Source organism: Engystomops pustulosus, chromosome 11 (assembly GCF_040894005.1).
Source record: "Engystomops pustulosus chromosome 11, aEngPut4.maternal, whole genome shotgun sequence".
Classification (NCBI taxonomy): domain Eukaryota; kingdom Metazoa; phylum Chordata; class Amphibia; order Anura; family Leptodactylidae; genus Engystomops; species Engystomops pustulosus.
In genome coordinates, this window is record NC_092421.1 from 53,493,195 (window position 1) to 53,499,975 (window position 6,781).

Sequence of the window (6,781 nt, forward strand, 5' to 3'; positions counted from 1 at the left end):
TGGAGATACAGCCAAAGTACAAAGCCATACATAAAGATACACCTGCAGTACACAGCCATTCATGGAGCTACATCCGTAGTACACAGCCATACATGGAGCTACAGCCACAGTACACAGCCAAACATGAAGCTACAGCCACAGTACACAGCCATACATGAAGCTACAGCCACATTACACAGTCATACATGGAGCTACAGCCGCAGTACACAGCCATACATGGAGCTACAGTGGCAGTACACAGCCATACATGGAGCTACAGCCACAGTACACAGCCGTACATGGAGCTACATCCATAGTACACAGCCAAACATGGAGCTACAGCCGCAGTACACAGCCATACATGGAGCTACAGCCGCAGTACACAGCCATACATGGAGCTACAGCCGCAGTACACAGCCATACATGGAGTTATAGTCGCAGTACACAACCATACATGAAGCTACAGTCACAGAATACAGCCATACATGGAGATACAGCCGCAGTACAGAGCCATACATGGAGCTACAGCCCCAGTACACAGCCATACATGGAGCTACAGCTGCAGTACACAGCCATACATGGAGCTACAGCCGCGGTACACAGCCATATATGGAGCTACAGCTGCAGTACACAGCCATAAATGGAGCTACGTCCATAGTACACAGCCATAGATGGAGCTACAGCCACAGTACAGAGCCATACATGGAGCTACAGTCGCAGTACACTGCCATACATGGAGCTACAGTAACAGTACACAGCCATACATGAAGCTACAGCTTCAGTACACAGCCATACATGTAGCTACAGCTGAAGTACACAGCCATACATGGAGATACAGCCAAAGTACAAAGCCATACATAGAGATACACCTGCAGTATACAGCCATACATGGAGCTACATCCATAGTACACAGACATACATGGAGCTACAGCCACAGTACACAGCCATACATGAAGCTACAGCCACAGTACACAGCCACACATGGAGCTACAGCCACGGTACACAGCCATACATGGAGCTACATCCATAGTACACAGCCATACATGGAGCTACAGCCGCAGTACACAGCCATACATGGAGATACAGCCACAGTACACACCCATACATAGAGCAACACCTGCAGTACACAGCCACACATGGAGCTACAGCCGCAGTACACGGCCATACATGGAGCTACAGCCACAGTACACAGCCATGCATGGAGCTACTGCAGCAATACACAGCCATACATGGAGCTACAGCCGCAGTACACAGCCATACATGGAGACACAGCTGCAATACACAGCCATACAAGGAGCTATAGTCGCAGTACACAACCATACATAAAGCTACAGTCACAGAATACAGCCATACATGGAGCTACAGCCGCAGTACACAGCCATACATGGAGCTACAGCCACAGTACACAGCTAAACATGGAGCTACATCCATAGTACACAGCCATACATGGAGCTACAGCCGCAGTACACAGCCATACATGGAGCTACAGCCGCAGTACATAGCCATACATGGAGCTACAGCCGCAGTACACAGCACTACATGGAGCTATAGTCGCAGTACACAACCATACATGAAGCTACAGTCACAGAATATAGCCATACATGAAGCTACAGCCACAGTACAGAGCCATACATGGAGCTACAGCCGCAGTACACAGCCATACATGGAGCTACAGCCACATTACACAGCCTTACATGGAGCTACATCCATAGTACACAGCCATACATGGAGCTACAGCCACAGAACACAGCCAGACCTGGAGCTACAGCCGCAGTACACAGCCATACATGGAGCTACAGCCGCAGTATACAGCCACACATGGAGCTACAGTCGCAGTACACAGCCACACATGGAGCTACAGCCGCAGTACACAGCCATACATGGAGCTACAGCCACATTACACAGCCTTACATGGAGATACATCCATAATACACAGCCATACATGGAGCTACAGCCACAGAACACAGCCACACCTGGAGCTACAGCCGCAGTACACAGCCATACATGGAGCTACGGCCGCAGTACACAGCCACACATGGAGCTACAGTCGCAGTACACAGCCACACATGGAGCTACAGCCGCAGTACGCAGCCATACATGAAGCTCTAGTCGCAGAACACAACTATACATGGAGCTACAGACACAGTACACAGCCATACATCGAGATACAGCCGCAGTACACAGCCATACATGGAGCTACAGCTGCAGTACACAGCCATACATGGAGCTACAGCCGCAGTACACAGCCATACATGGAGCTACAGCCACAGTACACATCCATACTTGGAGCTGCAGTCGCAGTACACAGCCATACATGAAGCTACAGCCACAGTACACAGCCATACATGTAGCTACAGCTGAAGTACACAGCCATACATGGAGATACAGCCGCAGTACAAAGCCATACATGGAGCTACAGCTGCAGTACACAGCCATACATGGAGCTACAGCCGCAGTTCACAGCCATACGTGGAGCTACATCCATAGTACACAGCCATACATGGAGCTACAGCTACAGTACACAGCCAAACATGGAGATATAGCCGCAGTACACAGCCATACATATAGCTACACCTTCAGTACACAGCCATACATAGAGATACAGCCACAGTACACAGCCATACAAGGAGATACAGCTGCAGTTCTTAGCCATATATGGAGCTACAGTCGCAATACACAGGCATACAAGGAGATACAGCCGCAGTACACAGCCATACATGAGGCTGGAGCCGCAGTACACATCCATACATGGAGCTACAGCCGCAGTACACAGCCATACATGGAGCTGGAGCCGCAGTACACAGCCATACATGGAGCTACAGTTGCAGTACACAGCCATACATGGAGCTACAGTCGCAGAACACAACCATACATGGAGCTACAGACGCAGTACACAGCCATACATCGAGATACAGCCGCAGTACACAGCCATAAATGGAGCAACAGCTGCAGTACACAGCCATAAATGGAGCTACGTCCATAGTACACAGCCATACATGGAGCTACAGCCACAGTACAGAGCCATACATGAAGCTACAGTCGCAGTACACAGCCATACAAGGAGATACAGCCGCAGTACCTAGCCATATATGGAGCTACAGCCACAGTACACAGCCATACATGGAGCTACAGCCACAGTACACAGCCATACATGGAGATATAGCCGCAGTACACAGCCATACATATAGCTACACCTGCAGTACAAAGCCAAACATGGAGCTACAGCCACAGTACACAGCCATAGATGGAGCTACAGTGGCAGTACACAGCCATACATGAAGCTACAGTCGCAGTACACAGCCATACAAGGAGATACAGCCGCAGTACTTAGCCATATATGGAGCTACAGCCACAGTACACAGCCATACATGGAGCTACAGCCGCAGTACACATCCATACATGGAGCTACAGCCGCAGTACACAGCCATACATGGAGCTACAGTCGCAGTCCACAGACATACATGAAGCTACAGTCGCAGAACACAGCCATATATGGAGCTACAGCCGCAGTACACAGACATACATGGAGATACAGCCGCAGTACACAGAAATACATGGAGATACAGCCGCAGTACACAGCCATGAAGCTACAGCCACAGTACACAGCCATACAAGGAGCTACATCCATAGTACACAGCCATACATGGAGCTAAAGCCGCAGTACATAGCCATACATGAAGCTACAGCTGCAGTACACAGCCATACATGGAGCTACAACTGCAGCACACAGCCATAAATGGAGCTACGTCCATAGTACACAGCCATACATGGAGCTACAGCCACAGTACAGAGCCATACATGGAGCTGCAGTCGCAGTACACAGCCATACATGGAGCTACAGTGGCAGTACAGAGCCATACATGAAGCTACAGTCGCAGTACACAGCCATACAAGGAGATACAGCCGCAGTACTTAGCCATATATGGAGCTACTGCCACAGTACACAGCCATACATGAAGCTACAGCTGCAGTACACAGCCATACATGGAGCTACAACTGCAGCACACAGCCATAAATGGAGCTACGTCCATAGTACACAGCCATACATGGAGCTACAGCCACAGTACAGAGCCATACATGGAGCTGCAGTCGCAGTACACAGCCATACATGGAGCTACAGTGGCAGTACAGAGCCATACATGAAGCTACAGTCGAAGTACACAGCCATACAAGGAGATACAGCCGCAGTACTTAGCCATATATGGAGCTACAGCCACAGTACACAGCCATACATGGAGCTACAGCCCCAGTACACAGCCATACATGGAGATATAGCCGCAGTACACAGCCATACATATAGCTACACCTGCAGTACATAGCCATACATGGAGCTACAGCCACAGTACACAGCCATAGATGGAGCTACAGTGGCAGTACACAGCCATAGATGAAGCTACAGGCGCAGTACACAGCCATACAAGGAGATACAGCCGCAGTACTTAGCCATATATGGAGCTACAGCCACAGTACACAGCCATACATGGAGATATAGCCGCAGTACACAGCCATACATATAGCTACACCTGCAGTACACAGCCATACATAGAGCTACAGCCACAGTACACAGCCATACATGGAGCTACAGTGGCAGTACACAGCCATACATGAAGCTACAGTCGCAGTACACAGCCATACAAGGAGATACAGCCGCAGTACTTAGCCATATATGGAGCTACAGCCACAGTACACAGCCATACATGGAGCTACAGCCGCAGTACACATCCATACATGGAGCTACAGCCGCAGTACACAGCCATACATGGAGCTACAGTCGCAGTCCACAGACATACATGAAGCTACAGTCGCAGAACACAGCCATATATGGAGCTACAGCCGCAGTACCAAGCCATACATGAAGCTACGGCTGCAGTACACAGCCATACATGGAGATACAGCCGCAGTATACAGCCATACATGGAGCTACAGCCGCAGTACACAGCCATACATGGAGCTACAGCCGCAGTACACAGCCATACATGGAGCTACATCCATAGTACATAGCCATACATGGAGCTACAGCCGCAGAACACAGCCATACATGGAGAGGCAGCCGCAGAACACAGCCATACATGGAGCTACAGTGACAGTACACAACCAGTTTGGTAATCTTTTTTTTTTTACATGAAGGGTGCCCCCCGAAAAAATGTTTCCAAGGCTTAAGGTACACCAGTCTGACACTGCGTAGGAATACGTGCTTGTGTGCATTGATCTATTTCCAGGGTGGCCAGAAGCTTTTCTCTTTCCATAGGGCTGACCATGATGCCCGCAGGGTAGATGATTTTACCTATAGTTGGTGCAACAGGACAATGACCTTCTTTAACATTGACACCACAGTTAACCCTGTATTAGCAGTGTGGATTTGTGGGGATAGAAGAGTCAACTCAAGCCTGCCCTGAGGCTGGGAAGATGAGTGTACTGTGATAAAACTTGTGCATTCCTTCCTCGTGATCCCCAAGGATGAGTTTGATCAGACACATAAAGAAAAGGTAGAGAATCCCAAAGGATTCTGAAGGTCAAAGAGAGAAGCACCTAGATGACAACGCCCCATGGATCCATTACCCATGCACTTGAAGAGATTGAAGGACTGTCCAGGGAACTCAAGAGAAACTCAGAAGTGGACGCTATATCCTTCACTTTGTGGTTGGGGGATTGAAAGGGTTTCTTTTAAGTGGGGGTGATATTGGGGATTGTGATTTTGCTCTTGTCATTTTTTGCGTGTTATGTGGCCCCCCTCATCAAGTACACTAAGTATCATGGGTATCAGGAGTTAGACAAGCCAAAGACCCCTTACTCAAGTTACCTAAATTTGAATAATGAAGATATCCCTCTGAGATCAACCACCCCTGAAACATATCAAACAGCCCTCCCCCTCCCCGTAGTAGGGAAAAGTAGAGTGGAGATTTGATTCCCATATGTGAAATTCCACTAAATGGGGGCACACCAAACAGGGGTCTGCTGTCATCCAACTGGTGAAGAGGAGAACGATACACATATGGGCAGATCTGTAGGTCCTTCTAGACTAAGAGTAGCTGAGAGAAATTCCACAATTTAGGGGGGACTGTTAAGGTAAACCAAGCTGATAGATCAAATCCTGTCATTTCTACTTGTCTTATTTTCCTAAAATATACTGTAATAGAAACAATGAACTAAAGATGGCGCCGAGATCTTAGACCGCATCTCAAAGTTTTGAAGCTAAGGAATGCTGACATGACATCAATGTGCGACAGCAGGGAAGTTCTCCAATCAAGAGACTACATGAGCTGGGAATACTCCTCCCTCTTCTGCTTCTTTCCTATTTTTCTATATAGACGGATTCATTTACTTGTGACCATGCACACATGCAATAATTTAATAATTTGAAACATATCCTCTTTAAGTGTGTGTTGGCTATCTTAAATCAAACCCTAACACAGTTCCATTGTTGTGCATGTAGGAGTTAAACAAGTGCTGGTCTAATAAACCAGCAAAGCACAGACAGCAAGAACTGCCCTGCTTTTACTCTCCCATCATTGATAGCTGTATTTGGTGCACTTGCACTTTAATTGTCATTTTTCCATCGCAGCTTCTTTTTCACGATCATAAAAGGCTTTTATATGACTTTTGTTTATGAAATTATATGTATTATAAATATTGGATATTGGACCTCGATTTGTACCACCTTTTGAACGCCTCTACTAGTGGAGTTTAATGGGTGTCTTTATGTCCTAGTTACTATTATGTATATTTTTTAATATATTGTAGCAGATTTATCAAGCTGTCTGAAAGTCAGAATATTTCTGGTTGCCTATGGCAACCAATCACA